Source organism: Vombatus ursinus, unplaced genomic scaffold (genome assembly GCF_900497805.2).
Source record: "Vombatus ursinus unplaced genomic scaffold, bare-nosed wombat genome assembly UNPS02014845.1, whole genome shotgun sequence".
NCBI lineage: Eukaryota > Metazoa > Chordata > Mammalia > Diprotodontia > Vombatidae > Vombatus > Vombatus ursinus.
In genome coordinates this window covers 3674318-3697626 of record NW_020954623.1, presented here as the reverse complement: position 1 = coordinate 3697626, position 23309 = coordinate 3674318, and the positions used below count along the sequence as shown (strand labels likewise).

Here is a 23309-nt window from a genome sequence, read left to right as displayed (position 1 = left end):
CTTCTTCTTCTTCTTCTTCTTCTTCTTCTTCTTCTTCTTCTTCTTCTCCTTCTTTTTGCAATGTACTCATCCCTTTTTCAATACTCTTTGTTATGTTCCTCTGTAGCTAAGTAGAAGAAATTCATGAGATTATCTTCGTTTTTCTACCTACTCAGAGTCTTTTCTATGACATGCCCCTAACTGAACAGAAGGCTCCAAATGAGAACCTTTGCTCAGGGCAGAAACTAGTAGGACTATAATGTTCCTTGCCCTGCCCATAAGATCTAACTTAAGGTAGCCTAATAAGTTCAGGTCCACTTTGTGTGCTGCTATATTACACTCTCCAAATGATCCTGGCATTCCCTTAAAGTCCCACAACATCATCAGAAAATTTGCTGTCTGACTACAGATGCCCCACTCTAAACTGCTAGACTTGATTGAACCCTATTACACACTTTTTTTTTTGAGACTTCCTCATCTTCTATCTTGCCTGTAAGGGTCTGTTCAAATCTTGACTTTGTCATCCTTTAGGTGAATTATTCCTCCTAGCTTTGTGTAATAAAAAAATAAAATGTTAGGCATGCTACTTATCCAAATGATTGATAAAAATATTATACAGCACAGTATCAGTCTCTGATCTCTGGAACACTACACTGGAGACCTCTTTCCACATTCAGCATAAAATATTACTGGGTATGATTTGGAATCAGCAATTCGAATTATTCTGAAACTAATTGTTCATGTAACTAACAACATGCCTCCATATCATCCATAAGAATAACATGAGAGACATTAATAAAAGGTTTGCTAATACTTAGATAAATTATCTCTATAGCATTTTAAAAAATTGAAGAACCAATTCTTAAAATGTTTGCAAAGGGGGAAAATCCAAGTGGTTAGAAAAAAAAAAGTTTGTTTTTTTTTAAGCAAGTATTGTTACATCTCAGAGGTAATTAAGAAAGCATAAAATTATATTTTTTACAGTAATTTAACAACAGGAGTAGCTTTTTAATGACTTTCTGATTATAAATATCTTATGAGCATAAAATGGGAATGCATATTGACAAAACATTTGCCACAGTCAACGACAATGTCCAGCATAGAAACCAAATGGAAAAGGCTCTCCCCATAGATATAAGAACATGGGACAAAGGCTCTCATTCATTTTCTTCAGATATCCACGAAAGATCAAGTGGTATTTTGAATGTTAAGTCAAGTGCCCAGAGAAGGTTATATGTCAGAGTTTTATAAAACAAGAAGGCAGGCAAAGGTATTATCAGTATTGTTAGAAGGAATTGCCAGATAAATGTAATCACAGACCCATAAAATTCTTCACCATGCCATAGGTATTTTTTCGTTTCTTCTCTTTTCCCCCCACTGAAGCAATTATGCTTTAGGAAATGCTATCCACTGCCATTTAATAGACAAAGGTAGGAAGCATAAGTGACGTCTTAAGGATTCACCACGGGATTTTCATGGACTTCAAACAGAGCTATAGGAGTTTCCATAAGCCCTTTATAAATATGCCCTATCATCATCGTTATTGTTGTTGTTGTCGTCATTAACATATTGTTGTAATTGTCAATACTGGTTTATGTAGGCAATGTATAATTTTGAAAATATTCATTCATTTCGTTTATATTGTCACTTTTATTGGCTAAATGTCTACTAACAATTGCTTAATTTCATGTTGATTGGGTGTGCATTTGCCCTCTTCAGTTTTGAAATTGGAAATTTGTTTTTGTCTTTTTTCTTGCTTTATTTTTTTTAATCAAATTAGTCAATGGTTTGTTGATTTTTATTTTTTCTTTTTTTTTCATAAAACCATCTCCTAATTTTATTTCTTAGTGCATTTTTATTTTAACTTTCAACTTTATTAATCTCTCCTTTGATTTTCAGGATTCTTATTTTGGTGTTTAATTGGGAATTTTAAATTTGTCATTTTATTTTTTCCTTTTTTTTTAATATTTCCATACCTCATTCACTGAACTGCTCTTTCATTTATTGATGTAAGAATTTAGAGATATTAAATTTCTGTTAAGTGTTCCTTTGGTTGCATCCCACATATTTTGGTGTGTTATCTCATTGCTGTAATTACCTTTTAAATGAAATTATTGATTGTTTCTATGATTTATTTGACACACTCATCCTTTAGTATTAGATTATTTAGTTTCCAATTCATTTTAGTCTATGCTTCAAAGGCCTTTTATTGAATGAATTTTTTTTTATTGTATTATAGTCTAAAGAGGGTGAATTTAATGTGTTTTTTTTTTTTTTTTTTTTTTTTTTTGCTTTTCTGCATTTGTGAGATTTTTAAGTCCTAATTCATGGCACATTTTTATGGAGGTGTTATACACTGCTGAAATATAGGTATACTCCTTTCTATTTCAATTCAATTTCCTCCAGAGGTCTCTCATAACTAACATTTCTAAAATTCTATTAATCTACTTCCATCTTTTTTTTTATTTTATAGTTATGTTTATCTATGTCTGAGAGGCATAAATTGAGGTTCCCCACTAGTATAGTTTTACTATTTCCTCCTAAAACTCATTTAACTTTTCTTTCAGGAATATGGATCCTATGCTATTTGATGCATATGTGTTCAGTACTGATATTAATTCATTATCTAAGGTACCTTTTAGCAAAATGTTGTTTTCTGATTATAGCTTTTAATGAGGTCTATTTTTTTGTTTTGGCTTTGCCTGTGATCATGTTTTCTCCTCCTGCCTTTTTAACTTCAGTTGAAGCATAAGAGAGTTTGCTCTAGCCCCTTATTTTAACTCTCTGTGTGTGTTTGTTTCTTTTTTAAGTATATCTCTTATAAACAACAACAACAACAACAACAACAACAACAAATGATTGGATTTTGGTTTCTAATCCATTCTGTTATCCTCTTCCCATTTTATAGACGATTTCATCTGACTCACATTCACACTTATTATTGCTAATTTTATGTTTTTCTCCACCCTATTCTCTTATATTTCTCCTCCTTTTATTCTGTACCTTCCTCAGTTGTCCGTTTTGCTTCTGACTACTGCTCCCCTTAATTTATCCTCCCTCTTATCACTCTCATTTTTCTTGGTTCCTTTACCTCCTTCCTTATTGGGTAGGATGACTTCCTATAGACACATGTATGTGTGTTTATCCTTCTCTCCTTGAACTATTTCAGATGACAGTGAGGATTAAACATTGCCTGCTCTCCCCACCCCCAACCCACTCAATTTTCCCCTCCATTGCAAATGTTTTTCCTTATGTACCTCTTTTATGTGTGAACTTTTCTTCCTTTCTCTCCCTTACCTATTCTCTCAGTAGATTCCTCTTTATCACCTTTATTCTTCTTTTGAGATCATCCTAACATAATAGAAACATAGTCATTTCCTCTCTCTAAGTAGACTCCTTTTAACTGCCCTAATAATGATAAGGTTCTTAGAGGTTTCATGTATTATATTCCCATACGGAAATGTGAATATTTTAATCTTATAAAGTCTTAAAATTTCTCACTTTGTGTTTACATTTTTTCATGCTTCTCTTCAGCCTTGTGTTTGAATGTAATAGTTTTTTCTATTCAGCTCTCATCTTCTCATCAGAAATGCATAAAAAGGGGCAGCTAGGTGGCACAGTGTGATAGAGCACTGGCCCTGAAGTCAGGAGGACCTGAGTTGAAATCCAGCCTCAGACCAAACATTTGATACTTACCAGCTGTGTGACCCTGGGAAAGTCGCTTAATCCCAATTGCCTAAAAAAGAGAAAGAAAGAAAGAAATGCACAAAAGTCCTCTGTTTCATTAAATATCCATTTCCTCCTCCCCCTTGCACGATTATACTCAGTTTCGCTGAGTAGGTTATTCTTGGTTGTAATGCTAGCATCTTTGTCTTCTGGAAAATCATATTCCAAGTCCCCTGCTTCTTTATTGTGGTAGTGGCTAGATCTTGTGTGATCTTATTTTGAATTGTTTCATTCTGACAGCTTACAGTATCATGTCCTTGACCTGGAAACTTTGGATTTTGGCTATAATATTCCTATAAGCTTTCATTTTGGGGATTTCTTTCAGGAAATGATTGTTGGATTCTTTCAATTTCTATTTTTCATGTCATTCTATGACATGTGGATCATTTTCCTGTCTTGAAATTTCTTAAATTTCTTGAAATTTGATGTCTACTTTATATATGTATACATATATGTATATATGTATGTGTGTATATATATATATGCTTTAGTCCAATAATTATTAAATTTTCTCTCTCCCCTAGATCTATTTTCCAGATTAGTTGTTTTTCCTGTGAGATATATCATATTTTCTTCTATGCATTCAGTCTTTTGCCTTTGTTTTATTGTTTCTTGATGTCTCATGGAGTTATTAGCTTTTGCTTGACCCATTCTAATTTTTAAGAATTATTTTATTCAGTGAGGTTTTGTACCTCTTTTACCATTTGGCCAATTCTGCTTTTTAAGGAGTTATTCCTTTTAGTATTTTTGTGCCTCTTTTACCAAGCTGTTAATTGTCTTTTCATAATTTTATTTAACAGTTCTCATTTCCCAATTTTTCATCTACCACAATTTCATTTTTTTTTAATTATTATTTTTTGCTCTTCTAAAATATATCTTTCTTCAGCCCAAGATTACATGGCTAGCAAGTGTCTGAGGTTAGATTTGAACTCATGTCTTCCTGACTCCAGGTCCTTTCTATCCACTGTAGATATGTAGAATTTCTACGATTAAGTAATTAAATCCTAGAATCTCAGAAATGGTAGAGACTTCAGAGAATAGTTAATGCAAGTCAATGCAAGAGCACCCTCTGTATAAAATAGCCAGCTGAGGGTCATCTAGACAGTCATGCAAAGATGGGGAAACTACTACCCCTTGAGGCATCCCAAGCCACTTTGGGGCAGCTCTCATTGGTAGGATTTTTTCCCTGATATTAAACCCAATGTCTCTCTTCAAGTCTTCCCCATTGTTCCTTGTTTTGTCCTCTGGGGTCAAAGACAACAATTCTGATTCTTCTTCCCAATGACATATATTTACATCCTTAAAATACAACCATGATTTTCCACATCTTCTCTGCTCCAGGTTAAATAACCCAAGTGCACATAGTTTGATCAGCAGGGTCTTCACTCCTCTGGTCACCCTTCCTTAAATGCTCTCCAACCTACCAATATTCTTCCTAAAATGGAAGAAATTGATATGAATGTTACCCTCCATATATGGTCTAATCAATGCACTTTCCTGATCCCCAATATTAGGACTCTTCTAAGGCAGCCTGCCCTCACATTAGCTTTTTAAATTGTTTCCCTGTGATATCAGACTTTGGATTCCTACCAACCTCACAGCAAGCCACCAAGATCCCCAGTTCTTTGATCATGTGACCTCTAGCCACACCTGTTGATATGCTCTGTCCAGACACATTTGGCAAAACTGATTTGTTCATAGTTCTGTGACAGGAGGGGGTTCTGAGAGGGGGAGACAGGCTGAGTTGCATTTGCAAGGCATAAAATTGCACGGAGGGAGGGAGTGAAGCAAAACTTGGCTGGACCTTTCTTGAGGTAGTGGTTTAGGAGAGGCCATCACCCCACCAGACAGAGCACTCAGAGAATTCCCTGAAGAACTTTTCATTGTGTGTGGAGTCAGGAGCTGAATGGCTAGTGAGGCTCTGGAGCAGATTCTGAGAGAGGAAGAAGGGAAGGGCCTCGAGATGAGCCCTAGTAGCTTACTTCTGAAATTGGGACGAAATGAGATAATTAACAACACGCTTCTTTGGCCATAGCAGCCGATGGGAATTAAGAACAGGCATGCAGTATCCATCCAAGTTAAAACTGAGAGGGTTATAGCTTCCCAGTATGGTTCATCATACTGTCTGAACCTGAGGAAGGTGTTCCAGGCCCTTGTGTCCCTACTTTGTGAATCAGCTGGGTGGTGCAGTGGATAGAGCACTGAACCTGGAGTCAGAAAGATCTGAGTTGAAATCCTGCCTCAGACACTCCCTAGCTGTATGACCTTGGGAAAGTCACTTAACCTCTCTTTGCCTCAATTTCCTAAACTGCAAAATGGGAATGAAAATAGTAACTATCTCACAGGGTTGTTGTGAGATATTTGTTTAAAAAAATGCTTAGCATAATGTCTGGCACATGGTAGGCACCATCAAAATGCTGATTCCTTTCTCTTCCCTACCCATGAAAATAAGAAATTATGTCAATGGTCTGAGCCTTTGTTCGCTGCAATAATCAAATTTTGACAAGTTTCAAGATCTTTTGTGGATAAACCTAGTTTAATGAACCTTTATAGTGTGTGTGTGTGTGTGTGTGTGCGCACATCAGTGTAAGTGCAGTTGTGCTTGTGAGTGTATTGGTGTGGACAGGTGCTGGACATATGGTTGCTAGGATGTGGCTCCTCCTCCATGAAGCATGACTGGTGCTTTCCTGGAACAGCGGCACAGGAGAGGCAGTGATGGGACAGGACAGGAGAAGTCCCAAAGCAAAGGTTCTTTCAGGGCCTGGTCTCTGGTGTGGGCAGCAAAGAGTTTGGCAGAGGTTGGGCATAGATGGAGGCAAAGAACTAGATCCAGTTTCTGCCTTTTCCAGTAGAGTGAAAGTACTTCAATGGCATCGGTTATTTCCTGTTGTCTTTGTACAAACAATATTGAGCCCAGTGGCAGGTATGGCATTAGTGCTTACCCAGTGACTGCTCTCTAAGAGATTCTATTGGTATCAATTGTTTTTATAATGCCTAGATTTCCCCTTCTTTCCTGATCCCCTCTCCCAGAGAACCATCCTTTATTAACTAAATTAAAAGAGAGAGAAAGAAGAAGCAGAAGGAGAAGGAGAAAAGCTGAAAAACACACTTAAGGTTGGAAGCTTGATTGAGAAAGAATGTTCCACACCTGTGAAGCACAGCTTTGCAGAAAAGTGGGGGTGGGGGAGAAGGGAAGAGGGAAAGGAGGGGAAAGAGAAGGAGGGGGTGGGGGGAGGGGGGAGAAGAGGAGGAAGAAAAGGACCAGGAGGGAAACATTTTCTTCTGTCTCTTCTTTAGGGCCAAGGTGGTTCTTTGTCATTTTCCACCTTTATCTTCTGTTGTTTTGTGGTTGTTGCTTTTTATGTTACTGAAGTGATTTGTATATAGTTTTTTGTGTCATTTATTAGACGCAGCATCACTTCACTGTGTCCTTACATGCTTTCCCTTATTCGTTGTTTTTTTTTTTCTTTACAGCATAATAATATAATAATCTATTGTCTGTATGCACCATAATGTGCATTCACTGGACATCCACTTCATTTCCAGTTCTTTACTACCACCCTAAAAAATGCTATAGATACTTGGTATATATGGAGTATTACTTTTAATCAAAGGCTGACTAATTATTGATTGATACATGGAAAGAATGAGCATTTAAAAATGATTAGCTATTTACATGGAAATGATTTGCTAGTTATCTGAGAACTATTTTTAGCTCTAATGGAGGCCGAGTCGGCTTTTGGGACCGCTGTACATTTTGATTGATAGATGAATTCCCTGGCATCCCTTAACTGAATGGAGGCCGTGACCCAACATCCAGAGGCTTGCTGGCAGGAATCTATCCTAACAAGCCACAGTTTCATTGTATGCCCAGGAAGAAGGACCTGTTGATGCCCAAACAAAATGTGGGATGAATTCTTAGCTGTTGGCAATAACATTTTAAAGAATCATCACATGGATATACAAATAAGCTGATGGCAACGTCTCCAATTGGAAGCTACCAAGAGGATGACATGAGGAGTACTCTTTTTTTTTTGTGAGACAATTGGGGTTAAGTGACTTGGCCAGGGTCACACAGCTAGTAACTGCCAAGTGTTTGGTCTGAGGCCGCATTTGAACTCAGGTCCTCCTGACTCCAGGGCCGGTGCTCTATCCACTGCACCCCCTCGCTGCCCCGATGAAGAATACTCCTACCCCTGGCCATTGTCTAACTGCTGCTGGAGGCTCAGTTTCCCCCAGAAAGCATCAGTTCTAAATCCTCTTGGACAAAGGTTAACGAATGATCATCCGGCAGAGGGTGTCTTCCATTCATCCGCTAGGACGAACTGGAGAAGTGGACCTCACAAACTGGATTGATGCTCATTCATGGGCCTATAAAACCAGGATGATTTTTACCATTGTGTTATGATAATTGCTCTCCATCTACATCGACTGTGGTAATTGTTATTATGAAGTTGGCAAGTCACGCGCACCCCGCTTGTTTACTCCGTCACTTCAGGGGGTGACTCACACTGTTCAGTGCCCTCATTTGCATAGAAGAAAAGCAATCTGACTGTTTCTCACGTGCGTCCCTGGCATTCTTCTTTAAGAAGGTGCGTCGGGGTCACAGGAGGGAGACGGTGGGATCCGGGGATTGAGAGCGCCCGGAGCCTCGGAGAGGGGGAGGACATTAAAACTCGATTGTGGTAGACCACCGATGTGCATTCTCTGAGTGCGTGCTGCGGCACAGCCCCTTTGAGATGATGATGTTGCAAAGCGGGACTGCTTGCTACAAAGTGTTCACACGCGGCCTCGGTCCGCTGGCCAGTGAGGCATTGGGCACGTGCAGCCCTGTGGGGTTTCTTCAGGCATGCAATGGCCCTTTGCTTTACTCTTGCATAAACTGGGATATTAAGCAAAGCGAGGAAGGAAGCGTGGTCCACTGGAGCGAGGTCGGGAGGAACCATCCTCCCCCTCTGGGGCTTGGCACTTTGGTTACCACCCCAGGCTTTGGCGTGCTCACCCAATCCCTCTGGCTCTTCATCTGTGTTCTTGCAGCCCTCCTTTTTTCTCCTTCCTTTCCGTTCCCCACGTGTCTGTTGAATGCAAGCAGGCATGGGCTCAGACGTGGAGAATGCACGGCCCTTAGCTGGCTTTTGGGAGTCTTCTTTTCCTTCCTGATGACGATGAAGCCCAGTGAAAGCTCCACCCTGGCTCTCGACCCACGCCCACATTGAAGGAAGTTTCCGTCAGGCCAGGAGTCTGGGGTGTTGCACACCGTCCTACTGTGCACTCCCCCAGAGGTCAGGGTGACATTTTTCCGAGGACAAATTCTCTGGGGATTTGAACGCACACCCTGAGTACCTATCTGCCTAGCCGCTAGACAGGTCACACTTCTGGACCAGGAGGTTCACCCTGCCTCCTGCCCTTCAGCTCAGTTTAGTTCTCAGAGGGAAGGCAAAAGTGGGCAACGAGGGAACGTCTTTTCCTTGGAACGTTAAAGTTATTTGTTTCTGAGTCATTCCGCTTTCCTGCCTTCTGCTGCATTCCCCACACGGGCTCTTTCAGCTGAGCCATGGAAGCAGCCGCAAGGATCCAGTTAGACATTGGATGATAATCACTTCACTGTTTCTGTTCAGGCTTGAAGAGAACTTTATCGCAACAGGTCCGAGGGTACACATGTGAATCAGCTAAATTGATAGAATCATTGGCCCAGTTGAGGTTTGAATGTGCCACTGCATTGCCTCTTGGGGAGCTCTGGCATGTGAACTCTATTCCCCCATAATGATTGTTTCAGGGGGCAGCTAGGTGGTGCAGTGGATAGAGCACGGGCCCTGGATTCAGGAGGACCTGAGTTCAAATCTAGCCTCAGACACATAACACGTACTAGCTGTGTGACCCTGGGCAAGTCACTTAACCCCTATTGCCCAATCAAAAAAAAAAAAGATTGTTTCAAAAATAAAGAAAAAGGAAGAGGGATGTGAACAAACATTTATGTAGCATCTGCTATGTGTCAGGCATTGTGCTAAGTGCATTACAACAATTACCTCATTTGGTCCCCACAACAGTTTGAGTAAACTGAGGCAAACATAGGTAAAGAGACTTACTCATGGTCACACATTAAGTATTTGCAGATGGATTTGAACTCAGGGCTTCCTGACTCCAGACCCAGTGCTCTATGTATTGTGTGGCCTCTAACTGCAACAGAGGTTACATGAAGAACATTTAAAGAAACACGGGCATCTTGCCCTCGCCACAAAATCCCAGACTGCCAAATGCAACTGGACTCAGTGCCGGGTCATCAAAGAAGGGGAATGTTTCCAAATGAAATGTTTTTAACTGAATTTTGTTCCAGAATGAGTAGACTGGCCTATTAGAAATTCTCTTAAAGATCTGCCTTAACCTCAGATCACTCTGATCCCAAGGCTTGGTCACTGTTTGGGCCCTGATTGACTCAGAATTAATGGAAATAACAACTGTTTCTGTTTTGACCAGAAGCCCTGAGGGTCTCCTCTCCCAGATCTGTTTTTTTTTTTTTTTTAAGAGGCCATTCTTTGCCTCATTTTTTATTATGCCTTAATCACCGAATGGGCATCGCTTCAGTCAAACTGAGACCTGCTAAGGACCTTAGCTTGAAAAGACCAAGGTCTCCCGCTGCATCCTGGGCCCTCTCCAGTCGTCCTGATCCATATCTGGTCCCTGGACCCAGATGGCTCCGGAGGAGAAAGTGAGGCTGGTGACCTTGCACAGCCCTCCCTCACTTAAACCCAATTCACTTGTCCTAGCATCACCTCCCTGGTGTCCGGGTCCTCTTCGACAACAAAGGACAGACAGTACGAATTCTATACCTGGTAAAGGGCTCAAGTTCTTATTGCTACAGATGTTTCCGAGTTCCTTTGGCCTCCCCATTAACAGTCTTTTACACCGTTAAGCTTCTCTAAAAACCTTGTTAAACTTTTCCAAGAAAATCTGAAAGAATGTTGTTATTTTTTAAAACAATTTCCCATTTTGCTTAATTAGGTCAGACTTCGAGCTTTTATAATTGCACGTTATATCTTTTTTATGTTTCTTCTTTCTTTGAATTTAGTGTAAAATCCAAACTTTGATGTGATCAATCTTCTTCCAGTGAACCATGACCTTGTTAACTCAGCTCCTCCTTCCACTGCTCCAAATTGTGACCTATCTCTTCGTCCTCCTCGTATTAATTCTGGTTCATGCCCTCTTATCCAAAGTTTTAATAAGTAAGCAAATAAGTAAACAAACAAACAAGCCAACGATGACGTTGCAATGGCACTGTGAGATTTGCTAAGCACTTTTTATGCACTGCCTCATTCGATTCTTACAACAACCTTTCGAGGTAGATCCTGTCATTTTCCCCACTTTACAGATGAGTAAACTGAGGCAAACAGACACTAACTGACTTGTTTAAGGTCAAAGAGCTAGTAAGGATCTGAAGCAGATTTGGGCTTTCCTGAGTCCAAGTACTGTACCCACTGGACTACCTACAGATATATTATTTTGTAGGCTAGAGGCCTTCTTGCAGGTCTTTTAATATGTTGGGAGAATCAGTGCAGTGCTAGGCCTGAATTCACAACATTGTGGGTTAACTGAAAGAAGGTGAAGAGTTGGTTTTTTGCCAAGTACGTGCTGGGCTGTCAGCGTCTTGCCCTTCTACCATGTCCAGTCCATCCCCCTTTGGAAATCTATAATTCCTTCCCTTTCAGCTTGCAGCAGGTTTGTCCTCTGAGTTAGGATGCAGAGGCCTGGGAGGTTTCTGGGTGCTCTCCCGCCCTCTGGCTGCCATCATTTCTCTCTCCTGAGTCACGTTTCCCAAGATGTGTTTTCCTCTTTCTCTCATACTGAATTTCACATTGAGGTTGCCCATCATCACAATAGCTGTTTATTTAATGTTGAGGTATTTAAGGACGTGATGAAACCAACTCTCCAAACTCCTTAATGGTCCTCTTCCAGAGAATATCTGAGTCTCTCTTATGTTTCCATATACCTGCTTTATGTGTCTGTTTTCTGTCTAATGAGAATATCAATAAGGACACGGCTTTTATATGTAAACAGATTCTGTAACTCCTTGCATAAAATCTTGCACTGAGTACCAACAGTTAAATTTACATTTACACACACACACACGTGTATTAACATGCAGCTACACATATGTGCACATACGTGTGTGATGTGAGTGTGTATACACATGTGTTTTATACACATACACAGAGTGGACTTGATGTCAGAAAGGCAGGAGATCAAATCTGCAGTCAGACTTCTCCTACCTCTTTCTTCCTCAGTCTCCTCATCTATAATTGGGGATAATAATAGAACCTACTTCCCAGGGTTATTGTGAGAATAAAATGAGATAATATTTATGAAGCATTTCATACACTTTAAAGAACTAGATAAATTATATATATACATACATATATCTCAGATATAAACATATTGATATGCACATATACATACATACATGCGTATCTCACTATGCAGCTGACCTTTCTCAAACTCAATAGACCCTCGACTAAATTTATGATTGCCCTTCTGAACCAAGTTGTCTTTCCTCTTGGCATAGCTATGGCCATGGGGAACCTCAGACCCTGCCACCCGTTTCCAAAATGTCACTCACCTTTGACTCCTAATTCTTTCTCTCATCACTAAATCCTCTGGATTGGCCTGCTCCATTGGTCTTCCAACTATTCCTTCCTCTAAATTTCTGTCTCTGCAATTATAGTTCAGTCTTCTGTTACCTCAGGGCCGCTCTAAGATGAGCATCATCAATCATCTCACATCGAGTGATTTCTCCACTTCAGTCTGCTCTAGGCTGTTTCTTACATAAGACATTTTATCTCCAGACTCTGCATATTTTTAGCAGTTTTCTCCCATACCTGTAATCCTCCTCCTCATTTCTGAATCTCACCTTATACAAGAAGTCTTTCCTCTTCCCCCTTAGCACTAGTACCTTCTCTATACTCATGGTGTCCCATTTATCTTGTATTTGTCTTGTTTGTATATGGTTGTTTTCCTGCTTTCTTTTCTATTCAATTGTAACCTTCTTGAGATCAAAGACTGTTTTCCTTTCTTTGTACCTCAGTACTTGGCACAGTGCCTGACGTAGAATATAAATATAAATATTTATTGACCGAATGACTATACAATGCTGAAAATCCATCCTATTGCCCAAATTCGATCATGGTATTCCTCTATTCAGAATTTTTCAATGGCTCCCTCTTACCATCTTGAGGATGGTGTCACAACAGGCTGTAATTAGTGACATCCTGAAATATGGCTATGGAAGGAGAAATGTAAGGGAAGGAATAGAAGGGAGAGATTTGGGGGCAGGTAGAGTCCACTGGACTTGGTGACTAATTAGGAGGAAAGGATGAGAGAAAGGCATAAATATGAATTCCTGAGCATGACTGGGCTCTAGCCAAGCTTTCTGGACATGTGCCATACTACTCTCCTTCCCATACCTTACACCGGCAGTTATTTTTTTTTTTCCAAAGTGATGTAATGCTTTCTGGACCTTTGTCCATATGGTTCCTTTACTTGGACTGTTCCCCTTCGGTCCTTTCTATCTGACTTAGTTCTGCCCATCCTTCAAGGACCCACTCGTACCCCCACTCTCCAGCAAGCCAGCCCTGATTTCCTCTTCCTGCAGAATCGATCTCTTCTTCCTATACACACCAATAATAGTCAAATTTAACCTCTTTTAGGCATTTGCAAATGATATATATTATTAGTTTCTTTGTATTCACGTCTTTGCCCCCATGCTGGTCTGTAATCCCCATTGGCTAGATCCCACAGGCACTTTCCTCTAGCTCTCTTGGTATGGCGTTTTACTCATTGTGAGCGGGGGCACTGATCACATACAAATCGGTGAAAGTGTGGGACGTGAGGACAATGGACGGGGATGTGGAGAAAAAAGCAACGTGTCTACTTCCCACTTTACTACTCCTGGCCTCACACGAGTCTCTGACCGTCTTCAATGTCCACTTCTTGCTGCCTCCTGCTTCCAGGTAAAAGTGTCTACACAGCAGGTAGAAATGTGGAACTGGAGACTGGAGGGCAGGTGTGAGATGGAGGTCAAGATTTGGGAGCTTTCCAAATAAAAAATGATCATCAGAGTCTGGAAGCAGATGGGGAAATAATCCTCATGATGATGGCGATGATGATGAAGATGGTAATGCTAGTGCTCAAAGCACTCCAGACAAAGCACATCTCTAGCACTTACAGGTGCACAAAATGCCCCTCGTCCATGTTCTCCTTAAAAATCACCGAGGAGGTGACAAGATATTAGGAGACCCCCTGTTCTCCAGAGCTAAGGCCCAGTAGACAGACTGTGCCTGGAGCTTGGCATAACAACAGTCCTTTGTGCTCTTCCTCCGCATGGTCTCACCCTCTGGCAGAATCACATAATTACTGTATTGCTTTGACCAGCACCAGGTGTTCCCTGAGCTTGGACAAGCATCTGTTGTATTCAAGTTCTGGTCATGAAGTCCTTCCAGGAATCAAACTTGTCTCATTGTTGCTGTTACCCCTCCTTGCCAGGGCTGCTGCTCACTGCGTAGCCATTGGTATAAGTATTGGGATCTCCCCACACTGCCTCAGGTGCCCGCGCTAGGGATGGGGCCCTGGCACTTGTGTCTAATCTCCCTCCTTGCTTGCGAGCTGTTTCCTTCTGAAATTAAACTTCTGTTTGATTCCTGACTCTCCCATCTCTGGCCTGCTCTGTTTGGCTCTGGCCATCCTCAGGTTAGAGGCCCGTTTTCTATCTGATTAAGAGGATGTCTGCTCCTTGAGGGCAGAGGCAGGTCAAGGATTTGACTACTCCTTTGTTAGCTAGGTTGCTTGTTGGAGTGGTAGGCAGTCAGAGAGTGCTAATTGCTTGTTTATTGAATTTAAGTTGAGTACCAAGCTTCTGATAACAGTAAACATATGCTGCCTTATGTCTATTTGAAATGATGGGCAATTTTGACAAGTTTGGAATAGAACTGGTGCTAAGTGTGTTTATTTGTTTCTTTTTTCCATTTGGCTGGCTTCCAAAGGAAGGATAGGAAGAAGCTCGAAACTTAAATCAGAGAAAAATGTCACAAAAAAAGAGCAGAAGAGAATCCAGTCAAAAGGAGCTGAGCAATGTTTGGACAAGGAATCTGGGATTCGCTTTTCCATGCCCTTCATTCAATCAGTCAATAAAGTTTTATTTGGGGCTTACCGAGTGCCAGGCCCCGTGACTTAGGGTTAGTTAGCCCTGGGGATAGAAACATGAAAAATAAAGACAGTTCCTGCTCTCGAGGCCCTTGCAATCTAATGAGGAAAGGCAATACATTGAAAAGCAGGAGGGAGGAAGGGGCTGGGGAAGAAGGCACTCCGCCGAGGGGCACGTGGAGGCTAGAACAAGAGGGGCACGCTGGTAGCAAATGAGCATAGGAAATGGGAAGTGCAATCTTAGCTCTCAAATGACCAACAGAAGAGGATGAAGAGAGAAGATGGCGCGTTGTCCCTCTGCCCAGCAGAATGTAAGCGCCTTGAAGTTAGAGCTTGATGTCTGCTGTCTTTGTATCCTCATCGTCCAAACTGTAAGTGCTCACTGCTTGTTTCTTGGGTTGGATTGGACGGGGTTACCCGGTTGTCATAATCTAGTCTAAGGAGAATCATGTTCCCAGCTCAGAATTCTCAAAAGGATTTACTATAGAGTGCCTTCTCTAACGGACTCCGGTGAACATAATGGGTCGTGTTTTCAAGTGCCGCTTTACAAAAACTGCAGGAGTTCTCCTCCGATAGACGTTTCTTCTATCGACCCTCTATGAGCGCTGAAAGGGAAACACTAAATTGTAGGTCCGTGAAGGCATTTCTGTAAGGAGCAGAGAAAAGCCGGTTTGTGTTCATAGCTTTCTGATGATCCAGCTCGATATCGGCGTAGCACTGAGTGAGGCAGAAGGAAAGATAACTGGCCTATCCATCAGCCTATATCTTACACACTGACATCTCAGCTAAGGTTTGGCCAAGTGCTGCACAGTGATTGACCCTTACTGAAGTCCCCGAGGAAGGTTCAAAATGCTCTTTGCTGCTAGTGTTGACTCGAGAAGGGCCCATCCTATCAATGCTACCTGCATTAACATATGCTACAGAGGGGCTGAACTTTTTTTCTCCAGACTGAAATTCATCCCACCTCTGCATGAAATTAAGTCAGGGAGTACAGTCGGAACAGAGCTCGGGGAGGGAGGAATAGCAGGGCCAAGGCTTTTCTTTGAATGGCCCATCTTACTGAAATGGCCAGCCTGCTCACAGCCAGGAAGAATCAATCAGAGCACTCTGCAGCCTGAGTAGCAGGAGGAGGGCAGCATTGTGGAGGATGGTCCATTTACACTTTGAGTGGTGTCTGTCATACACTAAGGTTCCAGCGTAGTGGGCTTCATAAACCCGTCTCTGTCTCTTTGATCACTAGCAAGAAGTCTAGTGGAATTCAAGCTTATAGAGGCCATACATAGTTTTGATGTTATTGATATTTATCAGAATGATGACTCACGGGAAACGTAGAAACACACAAGGCGAAATGAGCCTTCGATCTTTTGTCCTGATATCTACTCATAAATTTCAGAGTGCTTTGGCATTCTGGTACTTTCTTTGGAAATCAATTCATTCCTCCCACGCTCAGTTTCCTCTCATGCAAATGAAGGGTTTAGATGTCAGGAAGCGGTGGAATGAAAAGGAAGCAGGACTCCACGTGCAGAGAGACGTGGGTTCAGGTCCCGTTTCTGCCCCTTATGAACTGTGTGCTCTGGGAATGTCTTTGGCCTGACCTCTTGGAACCTCAGGTCCCTCACATGTACAATGAGTACACTATGGGTTGTCACGGGGCTCAAAAGTGATCGATGATCTCCAGGCTTTGGAAACCTTGAAGTGTGCTACAGATAAGAGCCGTCCTCCTTAGATGGTCTCCGAGGCCCCCCCAGTTCCAGATCTTGAGACCTGATGTTCTACTCACTTTGCTCTGAATAATTAAGAGAATCGATCCATTTATTTAAGGGCATGTGGAATGGGAAACATGGAAACGAATGAGACCCAAGTGTGCCCGTCGCTCTTGCATGCTGCCCAAAGGAAAAGTCCCTTTGCAAGGAATTGTCATATGAATGGAAAAATCAGATGTGGGAATTTTATACTTGAATGATGACTATGAAACAGAGCTAGATCATCTTTTTACCGTTGCTGTTGTTTTAAAATTTGTTTTGTCTTGTTTTTCTTGTCCCTTCTACTTTGTTTCTTATATTTTTTCTGGCTGTTCAGTCATTTCAGTTCTGTCCTACTCTTCGTGACTCTATTTGGGGTTTTCTTGGCAAAGATACTGGAGCGGTTTGCCATTTCCTTCCCCAGATCATTTTACAGATGAGGAAACTGAAGTGAACAGGTTTAAGGGACTTGCCCAGGGTCACACAGCTAGTAAGTGTCCCCATCTGGATTTGAACTCAGGAAGATGAGTCTTCCTGAGCCCAGACCCAGAGCTCTATCCCCTGTGCCGCCTAGCTGCCCCTTCATATACTTACATTCCTGTAAATATGAGAGTTAAGTGCCCACTCTTGAGGTGAGGGAGGAATAACAGGCCAAGGTTTTTGGCTCTCAAGCCAAAAAGAGAGAAACTTCACTGCTTGTTTCTTGGGTTGGATTGGACGGGGTTACCGGTTGTCATAATCTAGTCTAAGGAGAATCATGTTCCCAGCTCAGAATTCTCAAAAGGATTTACTATAGAGCGCCTTCTCTAACGGACTCCGGTGAACATAATGGGTCGTGTTTTCAAGTGCCGCTTTACAAAAACTGCAGGAGTTCTCCTCCGATAGACATTTCTTCTATCGACCCTCTATGAGCGCTGAAAGGGAAACACTAAATCCTTGAAAGGATTTACTCACTCCCTTGTATCAAAGGAGATGACCGTCCCAGCCTGAACCTCTGACCTTCCTCTGATATTAGCTTTCCTTCACTCCTGCCCCGAGGAGCAGTGTTTCTTGTGGACATGAAGTAAATACTTGCAGACTAACTGACGAGTCCATTTTCTTGACCAGGCTTCCAGCTCCCCATCAGGTTTCTGGATGACCTTTGCACTGTTCTCTAGTTCTCCGAGGGTGATCATGAGGCAGACGGGCAGGGGGCCACATGGAAGCCCTTCAGATTGGGTCCCTGGGGTGGATCAATCAATAAATCTCCCAGAGAGCGCATTAGCGTTATGTCAGCACGTAGCAGGGGGCAGGCAGGCTTGCTGGCCTCAGTCCTTTGGCTTTGATTGCTCCCAAGTCCTTGGTTTTTCACTTTTATGAAATATTTCCCATTTCTGTTCCAGTTATTCTTTTATGACAACAGTATCTGAGCTTGTAGTGAGCCCGAAAGAATGGCAAGGGGTAGGGGAGGTGGAAGCATCCCTTCGGGGGCTGCGAAGCAGCCATGCCCACCCTGGGACACATGTTGGAGCAGAGCCAATTGTGGGCAGAAAAGACCCCGTCTGTTCTGACTCATCTACATACCTCAACAGTGTCTTCACAATCAATGAGTTATAATAAACAGTATCTATTAACGAAACAAGTCAGGGCGTGCCACAGATGTTTGCCATTCCATTGCCAGAAATTCATGGATGTGGGGGGTGGGGAATGTGTATGTGTGTATGAGGGGGGGGGGGGTAAGTGTGGGTATTTCTATCAACAGGTAAATTTATATAAGATGGGGGCCCAGATATGTGATTATAATGAAGGCAGCTTTGTGCCTTAAGGGATAGAGCGCTGGGCCTGGAGTCAGGAAGACCTGAGTTCAAATCCGACCTAGATATTTATTAACTGTATGAACCTAGTCAAGTCACTCACTTTCTCAAATGAAAAATGGAGGTAATAATCGTATCTAGCTCCCAGGATTGTTGTAAGGATCAAATGAGCGAGTGTTTGTAAAGCACAATGCCTGCCATAGAGTTTTGTTGTTCACTCATTTTTTAGCTGTGTCTGACTCTTTGTGACCCCATTTGTGTGGGTTTTCTTGGCAAAGATCCTAGAGTGGTTTGCCATTTCCTTCTCCAGCTCAATAAGGAAACTGAGGCAAACAGGGTTAAGTGACTTGCCCAGGGTCACACAGCTAGCAAGTGTCTGAGGCCAGATTTGAACTCAGGAAGCTGAGTCTTCCTCGTTCTTGCCATATAATAGGTGCTTAATAATTACTTATTCTCTCACTTGTTATAGGGAACTCCCCTTCCCTATTAATGGAGAGAAGCAACTCATCTATAATTTATTGTCACAGGATCGTCAGGTAATTGAGAGCCTGTACACCCAGATTAGGGGCTCACAAAGCTTCAAGTATGTATTTCCGTGAACCCAGGTCTTCATGACTCCATGGCCAGCTTTGCCCCCGTTGTGCTATGCGGTCTTTTGTGTATGTTTGTGTAATGTAGATTTTTGAGGTCCAGATGTGTATACAAACACTTGTGTTGCATAGGGGACAGAGGCCTCGCTCTGAGTGCCATCTTTGAACAGAAATGGTCTGCGTATACAGGCGATTGTCACTTAACCCCCCAGTGTCCTCGATAACTCTCTAAGAAAATAGGTTGTAGAGCAATTCCACTTTTTTATTTGAAAAAGGAAGTTTTCTCACTGGGCGTTCTCTTCCCCAACGTCATGGGAGGACTGGACCAAAAGTTAGATTACTTTTTCCCTTTCCAAACAGGCATTTATTTTAACGATGGATCATTTGATATTTGGATGTATCTTTGATCTCCTCAGTATCAGTGCTCCCTCCAAGAGTGGAGATGGGAACTGAAGTCATCTCTAGTCCCACATCCTTTCAAAGACCCGTATTAAGGGAGTCTACCTCTGGATAACGGTGTGGTGGCCGGCTCTTCCCTTGGCCACCTCATTGCCCAATCACTTATCTCTTTGATGTGAATGCTTTTGAAGTTCTTTGTTGGCAATATGTTGAAGCCCACATACTGAAGATATCTGTTTTACTGCTGCTCTTAGGGGACATGAAACTAGAATTGGTTTCAAGCAGAACTTTGGGACTAGTCAAAGCACCAAATTAATCCCCAACCATCCTTTATCCTACTCCCCCCTCCTGTGTTCATTATCCATGCCAAGTTGCTGTCTATCTGTGCTGATGGACCAGCCCTGTGGGTGATCCGTCCAACTCCATACCATCATCTGAAGACCTTCTTTATCCAGTCCCTCCCAACATGTAGAGAATTCAGCCTACCTCCTGATTCTAGAGCTTCTTTAGCAGATTCTGCAGGGCTTCAGGACTGGACCTAATCAGTACCATGTCATCTGTGATGAGGAATATCTGGAGAAGTTTCCTAAGCATAGGAAAGGTCACTTCCTTTTAGATTCCACACTAGGACCCCCATCAGGATGAGAGCAAACTCTTTTGGCGGGTGAACTCCTCCCTGCTGTATTTCCCAATTATTTTAATTCCTATATTTTAATCAGAGGGTCTTGGCACAGTTAACCCTGTTGACCCACCTTTCATGGAAGATTGTGGAACGTTGACACCTGCAAAGGAGACACATTGTCGGAGGGGAGACTGATGCTGCCTTCTTATCTTTCTGCTTTGTTTTTAAGAGCTACCAAAAAAGAAGTGAGGTGTGATCCTGTGTTCTTTAGTCATTTGTGATGGTCACTCCATGCTCTTCTCTGGAATAGCATCTGTGCAAGCCTCCTTGGGCCCTGATCACAGATTCTTCGAGGATTCTTTTAATTCTCCTCAAGATTTTGTGGCTCTGGAGGAGCAAGCATTTAAGTGGGTACTTATCAATGCTTCCCTCTATTGCTTGATTTGGAGGGAGCTTCTAATGACTGTGACCTTTTTTTCTCATTGTTTGATGTCCTCTGATCTTTGAGCCACCTCAGAAGTTAATGCTTCCATCTTCGCTCAACATTGTGTGTCACCAGCAGCCAGAGACGCCGATGCTTATTCCTGGCCGGTCCCCGATGGTCTTCTTGTTAGTTTTCTGTCATGTCAGTTCTACTTCCTCAAGTAGTCCCTGATACTCCAGATTAAATATGACGGCCCCACTATTACTGAAAACAAACAAACAAACAAAAAGGTTTGTTCTCTAAATCTGTACTTTGCTTTCTTTGTTGTCTGGCTTGTGGTTGCATTTCTTTACAGAATCACAAAATTCCATTTGGACAAGAGCTCAGTGTCCAAGAGTTCAAAATAATTCCTGTTATACCTTAAAACAAGTATCCATCGGCCCCTTTCTCATCGACCTTCTCCAAAGAGGCAAAACCCAGTCTCTCCCAAAATGGCCCCTTACACTTTTGAAACTCCTAATAATTTTGAAGGTTTTTGTTGTTGTTTTTACTTACTCCAATCCTAATTTTCATTTGTAATGTTCGTGATTGTTTCTGTTGGTGTACTTTAGCGTTAAATTGAATGCCTGATATCCCTTCCGCTTAACAGCCTTTCAAACACTTGAGGATGCCCATTGTCATTGTCCCAAATCTCTCAGCTAAACCAGCCCAGGTCCTTCTAATGATCCTCCTACTCTGTGGACTCTGGGACTTTTTATATACACAGCAAGCTGTTCTGGCTGTTTTCCAGCTTATTAATGTCCTTCCTAAAATTCCTCACTCAGAGATATGAGTCACATTCTAGATGTCACCTGAGCAGGGCTGAGGATAATGCACTTATTGCTTCTTCTTTTCTAAAAGTTATAATTCTCTTAATGCAGCCTAAAATTACATTACAATTCTTGGTTACCATATGCCACAGTTGACACATATTGAGCTTGTGGACTGCTAAAACCCCAACATTTTTATCAGTTAAATTTCTGGTTAACCTGGCCTCCCCAATCTTTCACTTGTGAAGTTGAATTTTGGAACTTGCATAAAATGCTATATTGATTCCTCTGAAATCACTTGATTGGTCTAATGCTCTAAACTGTCAGATATTAAAATGTCTTTGGGATACTTTCCCTAAGTTGGATCACTTGTCTAGCTTTCTATAATCTTATTTTTTACTCCATGGTTTCTCATTGATTTATGAAGTAGCACAACTCATTTGTTTTGTTTTAATATCCTCCTCTACGACTCTTCAAACCAATTTGTGAACTAATACTGTTTTTGTCTGTGAAACCTCTTTGATTACCATGCAAAATGAAGCATTTCATGACTTTGACAGGTTTTAGGCATTTTTGGTTTCATGGGAATTGAATTATACCACCTAATTGTCTTAGGGAATGGATATAATCAAGGTTGATGTCTGTTCTTTCATCCCTTTTCCATTTTTCAGTGTCAACATTTATTTTAATATGTCAGAACTTGTCTCACTTGTGCAGATAAATTCTTATTTTTTGGGGGGAGGGAAATACATTTTGGTATTGGTTTTGAGTCTTGCTTTAACTAGTCATTGTCTCTACTATGCAGAAGTGACTGATTGAAATATGTCCTCCCATAACTATAGCAAGTAATTTCTTGTCTTTAATTATAATCACTTTACTTTTTGTATATGGATGAATGAATGAATAAATGAATGAATAGGTGAAAGGATTAAATGATTGAATGAAAACAAATACATAATTTAGCCCTGACGGTGTTTTAAACCCTATGTTAAGTCCTAGGAATAAATGTGCAAAAAGTGAGATAGCCTCTACCCTCAAGGGTAGACACGTAGAGGAAATGGTGTCTAGGCGAAGGTGTTTCTGTCTGTGCGATCATGAGTTTGGTGAGTGGAGCCTCAGGACATTCAATTTCTATGACTCTTCCAGGAGCTACTGTGGCATTGACTTGATCATTATGGCCAGAGCAGGAGATGAAAAGATGGGATGGGGCAGAGGACAGGGAAGACAGCAAGATAGTTCAATGGTTCAACTGGGTTGGAAGTGAAGCCTGTCTGGTGTGGGACCTGCTAGATTTTGTGGTATACTCAGTGGTCCATACCTACATCTTAGCTATGACCAGCCCCTCCTCCTGACACACTTTTTAAGGCAAGTTGCCATGCTCCATAAAGGAGGCATTTGTTTTCATCTAGTGCACGGCCTTTCACCCCAGAGAGACACAATTTCTACTAGAGTTCCTGTTCTCTCCTAAGCCTACTTTTTCATTGAATGCACCGAATGTTTCATTTTATATTGATTTCATTTGGAGTGTCTTATGTAATTCTTCATAGGATATCTTTCCCTTTGCACCCTGTTATCCGTGTCAGTGTATCCATTGCCTGACGACATTTTGACAATGTATAAGATGAACATGCAGTTGAAGATGACCAAGTTTTTGAGGCAATGTTCTTTCTTGTTGCCTTCAGACCCAGAATAAAGCACACTCCACAAAGTCTTACTTCTCTAAAGGGAGCCTGGAGGCTTTCTTTCCATCTAACTGCAGGTTCTTTTTGCCTTCCGGCTTTATTTTGAGTAAATAGACAAAATGACTGCAATTCAACACTTTCAGTAAAACCCTCTCTCCTCGGTGCTTGGCCCAGGGTCCGAAATTTAAGTCCAACAAGCCGGTTCCTCTTTGGTGAGTTAGCGTTGTGTGGAGTCTCACTATCACTGTGCAGGTGGAGTCTCCAGAAATGAATGAGTGGCATTTTCATGGATCCTCCATCTAAGGCTTTTGCTATGAACATGGACCTGACTTCATCACACATTTTAGACACTG

At 41.7% G+C, this 23309-nt stretch overlaps 1 protein-coding gene across 1 annotated transcript in view; it reads left to right on the top strand.

The window, feature by feature from the left end:
* Positions 1-23309, top strand: part of TCERG1L (transcription elongation regulator 1 like) — a 301431-nt gene that overhangs the window by 183435 nt on the left and 94687 nt on the right. The gene's annotated exons all lie outside the window — the stretch shown is intronic.